Source organism: Suricata suricatta, unplaced genomic scaffold (assembly GCF_006229205.1).
Source record: "Suricata suricatta isolate VVHF042 unplaced genomic scaffold, meerkat_22Aug2017_6uvM2_HiC HiC_scaffold_112, whole genome shotgun sequence".
Taxonomy (NCBI): Eukaryota; Metazoa; Chordata; class Mammalia; order Carnivora; family Herpestidae; genus Suricata; species Suricata suricatta.
In genome coordinates this window covers 4,555-9,595 of record NW_021855112.1, presented here as the reverse complement: position 1 = coordinate 9,595, position 5,041 = coordinate 4,555, and the positions used below count along the sequence as shown (strand labels likewise).

The 5,041-nt window shown below is 46.7% G+C and overlaps 1 long non-coding RNA gene across 1 annotated transcript; it reads left to right on the top strand.

Moving 5' to 3' along the window:
- Positions 1-1,209: 1,209 nt before the first annotated feature.
- LOC115284592 lies at positions 1,210-3,573 on the top strand. Its single transcript, XR_003905280.1, has 2 exons — positions 1,210-1,347; positions 3,500-3,573. It is a non-coding gene; the product is annotated as an uncharacterized LOC115284592 (long non-coding RNA).
- The last annotated feature ends 1,468 nt before the right edge of the window (positions 3,574-5,041 follow it).

Here is a 5,041-nt window from a genome sequence, read left to right as displayed (position 1 = left end):
TTTTTTTTTAATCTATTTATTATTGAGAGAGAAAGACAGCATGAGCAGGGGAGGGTCAGAGAGAGAGGCAGACACAGAATCTTAAGACAGGCCCCAGGCTCTGGGCTACTTGTCAGCACAGAGCCCGACGTGGGGCTCAAACCCACAAACCGTGAGATCATGAGCTGAGCTAAGGTCAGACGCTTAACTGACTGAGCCACCCAGGTGCCCTGTAGAATCGCTTCTTTACCTCCACTTGCCCTGCTCCTTCCTTCTAAGCGAATTAAGCAAAGTAAATGTATTTATTCCTCGGCTTTACAGTGTAGGCAGCAGAGGGAGCTCTGACATAAAGCCTTTATCCTTGGCTGGAACCCTCACATCCCTGTGCTTTGGTCTAAGTGCCTGTGACCCTGATTCCTGCCTCTGGAGTTGGTTTTGCAGGTGATTGAAGGTCTCCCCCATGAAAAGCTCTCCATTCTAGGGATTTGGAAGTTCTAATGGACCCATCTTTTGTTTTTGGCATCTTCAGTCGATGGATTATTATTTTTTAAATGTTTGTTATTTTTTAGAGAGAGCAAGCAGGGGAGGGACAGAGAGAGAGGGAGACACAGAACCCGAAGCAGGCTCCAGGCTGTGAGCTGTCAGCACAGAGCCTGACGCCTGACACGGGACTCGATCCCACAGACTGTGAGGTCCTGACCTGACGTGAAGTCGTCCACCTAAACCGACTAAGCCACCCAGGCACCCCTATTTGATGAATTAGATTATTAAAGGCCGAAAACAAATCTTCTACTAATTCTTAGGGTCTAATCAGTTAAGTCTCACAGTTAGAAATAATGTTCCAGAAGAAACACTTAACATACACTAACGTTGGCTTTGTAGCTTTGTCACTAAAAACATTCTTTCACCCCTCAATTGATTATGGTGGTTTGTCCCCTGTGCCCCTTTTTTGAGCGTGGGTTTTCTTCTGGAAACATCGGAATGTAAGACACCACTTTGCTCTTGCCACAGCCCCACTCCCCTGAGGCAGGTCCCACCATAGAAGTCCACCTGCTGGCTGATGGACCACGTCGGTTGGTAATGTAGATGGACTTCTGGCTCCTTCAGTTCACTTCGCAGCAGTGAAGCCCTGTGAAGGTTTTACTCTGTGGCGCTAAAACAGTCTGTTTTTTTCCCTCCAAATTAGTTACTTCCTATGCTGTGGTTTTCTTACGTACTTTCTTTCCCTTTTCTTCCCGCTATTTTCAGGACTCAGAGGCTACAAGAAGAAAAAAATAAAAGCGCATCTGACGCACTTAGGAAATGGGAGCTGAATATCCAGAGTACTGAGGAGACCTATGACCAGAAACTCAAGAATGAGCTGCTCAAGTAAGACATGGCTTGTCATTGGTAAAGGAATCGTGGAATTGAATTAAGTTGCTAGAAACATGGCACCACTGAGGAGGTAGATAGGGCCGACAGTTGACAGTACAATGGGTGTTGAGAAAAATGTATGTTTCCATTGCTAGCCCAGCCTTTCCCAAGCACATTCAAGATGGGTTTAAAAAGGCATATACAGAGAAGGACATCCTCTGCTCATTTAAAAAAAATTTTTTTAGTGTTTATTTTTGAGAGAGCGAGCCAGAGCGCAAGCAGGAGGAGGAGAGCGAGAGGGAGACAGAATGCAAAGCAGGCTCCAGAGTCTGAGCTGTCAGCACAGAGCCCGACGCAGGTCTCAAGCTCCCAAACCACGAGATCATGACCTAGCCAAAGTCGGACACTTCACCGACTGAGCCACCCAGGTGCCCTTCATTCTTTCTTCTAGCTTCTCTGACCTTTCCTGAGGGCCTGTGGTTTGCTTTACTTTGCAGGGCCCTTAGAACTTGGCCAGTTTGTGCACAGCTGAGAAGTTAGAACATTGAAATTAAAATCACTTTCATTTTTTAAATATACTTTTGAGAGACAGAATGAGAGAGCATGAATGAGCGAGACGCAGACAGAGGGAGACACAGAATCCCAGAGCAGGCTCCACGCTGTGAGCTGTCAGCACAGAGCCCAGTGCGGGACTCAAACCCACAAACCGCAAGATCATGACCTGAGCTGAAGTCGGACGCTTCACCGGTGGAGCCCCCCAGGCGCCCCTAAAATCACTTTGTTGTCTGTGCTTATACTGGCACTAAGAAGGAGCCAGCTAACGGTTTATACATTGGTCTTCCCCCTGCTGATCGTATTGGTCAGTGAGCATGTGCCTTGTGTTCCTTCAAGGCTCTGCAAAGTCAGAATCCAAAAAAGAGCCCTTAGTTCTACGAAGCAAAGCACAATGTAGGAAAGGAGAATAGGGACAGCCGTGGTCACTGGCTTCCCTGCCGCCTGAATTTTGTGTCCTGGCGAATAACCTCTTTGCGCAGAGACCTCGGGCCCGTATGGTACCTGCCTAGTGCCCGGCATGGCGGCCGGCACGCAGGTGCTCGGTTACTGCTGACCTGTGAGTACACCACGTGTCGTGAGGAGAGGACTTGGCTCCGCTCCTATGGCGATTTCTTAGTCATCGGCCTCGTTTTTCCTGCCTTGCACATAATTTGTCATCGATACGCCATTACATGGTGCCTGCAAAGGCTTCTGGAGGCTTTTTTTTTTTTAATGTTTTTATTTTTGAGAGAGAGACAGCAGGGGAGGGGCACAGACAGAATCAGAAGCAGGCTCCAGGTTCTGAGCTGTCAGCACAGAGCGCAACACGGGGCTCAAACACGAGACTTATGACCTGGGCCAAAGTCGGACACTCAACCAACCGAGCCACCCGGTCCCCTGGAGGTTATTGTTCATACAAAGTGTTAGAAGAGTAGCACCATTGTCATCGTATCAGTTTTGAAATGATGGGTTTTATGTACATATCAACTACGCTCCTCTAACTAGTGGATATGCTAGTGAACACTGAAGTTCCAGCGCTAGGCATTAAACGGTATGGAATAAATGGAAAATGTGTCTGTGAACTTGGCATAGCCATGGATACAGCGAACTGTTGGGTATCGTTCGTCTGGCCTTGGGCGTCCTCACACTTGGCTTCGGCAAGTGTTGAAGGTGGGAGGGGCTCAGGAAAGTTCCTTTCTCTGATCTCTGACCCAGAAAGTCAGCTGGTAGTGGCTGGCACAGGCTCCTGCAGCCCCGTGAGATGTGCCTTTGGGTACCCCTCGTCCAGGTCAGATGCTGTGGGCAGCTGCCTCTCAAGACGGTGCCCAGCCCTTAAGGGCCAGAGTTCTCCTCTTGGGGGTGGGGACGTGACAGGTGAATTGCAAGTGACCAACTTGATTATCATTTGGGGTTCAGAGTCTGTCGTGCACACTGGAAGTTTAACTTGATTTATTTTCTTGTGTCCATTGAGACCAGTGGAGAAATAGTTGCTCTCAGTGACCTCACAAGGACAGGTCCCTTCATTCTCATGTGATTGAGTTTGGGGCCTGAAGTTACAGGATCGCAGCAGGATTTTAGAGACCTTTCACATTCAGAATTCAGATCTCCGCATTTTTGTTTTTCTGACTTGCAGGTATCAACTTGAACTCAAGGACGACTACATCGCTAGAACTAACAAGCTGATGGAAGATGAAAGGAAGAATAAAGGTGACTCTGGGGGCAGGCTGTGGTTTTCCGCGCAGATGTAGGCTGGTAGCTTGCTCTCCCTGTTCCGTACTCTAAAACAGCCATCGCTTACCCTTCGTCTTCCTGCAAAAAGTGCATGGTTTTTTGTTAATTTCAAAAGAAATACTGTTCTTCACTACATTTTTGTGAGCCCTCACGTTTATCCTTTTGTATGTTCAGAAAGGTTAATGATTCAGCAGGATTCTATCCACCTTTAGTTCAGTGTACTTTGATAGATGTGATTGGCCAGACGGTGGCTTCCACTCTTTGCCATCCAGTAAATGCTACTGTTAACCATGAGACGCTTCGTTTTTTACTTCAGGAAGATTTGAACAGTTCTGTCCCTGTGATCTAGGTTCCTTCTTTCACTCCTAATAATGTGTTCTTGGGCTTCATGATGTTTTCCCTTGACATAGAATCTTTTTTTTTTTTTTTTTTTTTTTAAATGTTTGTGTTTTGAGAGAGAGAATCCCAAGTAGGCTCCGCACCATCAGTGTGGACACGTTGTGGGGCTTGAGCTCTTGGAACTGTGAGATCATGATCTGACCCGAAACCAGGAGTTGGAGGCTTCACCAACTGAGCGACCCAGGCACCCCTCCTTGACATATAATCCCTTAAACTCTTGTGTACATTAGCCGGACAGTAGGCAAGTTGGATAATTTTTTAGGCTTTCACACATTTGACATCTTAATATATTTCTAGGACGTTGTCGATGACAAGAAGTTCTGCGGGGGACCAGCCCACGCACCTCAGTCTAAGGGTCTCTGAGCAGGGGGTTGGTGTCGGCGCAGTATCTATAAGAAAGAAGACAGACAATATGAATGGTGGTAGTACCACACTTGACTAAGATAGTGTCTTATAAACCATAGGTGATGACTTTTTTTTTTTTATGATTACATAGTGTATGGTCCTTGAAAAAGTAAAAACATGTTCTGGGAAGGATCATTCTTATCAGGGAAGAGAGAACAGGAGTCAAAAAAAACAGGAATGAGGGAGTCTGTCTCCATGCATAAGATAAGCCCAAAGAATTTTCTTTGGGGAGTTTTACATTCCTTCAAGGCCCTTTAGCAGTTCTCCAAGACCTAACTGTTAGACAGAGGATTGTGTTTGCCCCCAACAGCAGGCAATGAGCTGGAAACAAAAATAATGTAAGGGAAAGCTGGCGTCACTAATTGACCTAAGTTGATTTAAAACTTAAAAGTATATGCCTTTTTGTAAAGCAACAAGAATGTCATAGATTAAACAGAAAGTACATGTGCAGCCCAGGCGGTCAAATGTTGTTTCACAGTCTTTTGACTTGTTCTGCAACTTCCCAAATAGTTCACCTGCGCCCCAGAGGCGTTCCCATCAGGGTCCCCTAATAGACTCTCCTGTGCCCCGGAGGCGTTGCCCTCAAGGTTGCCATGCAGGAGGTTTTTCGGCCTACTGGGCCCCAACAAAGTTCAACTTG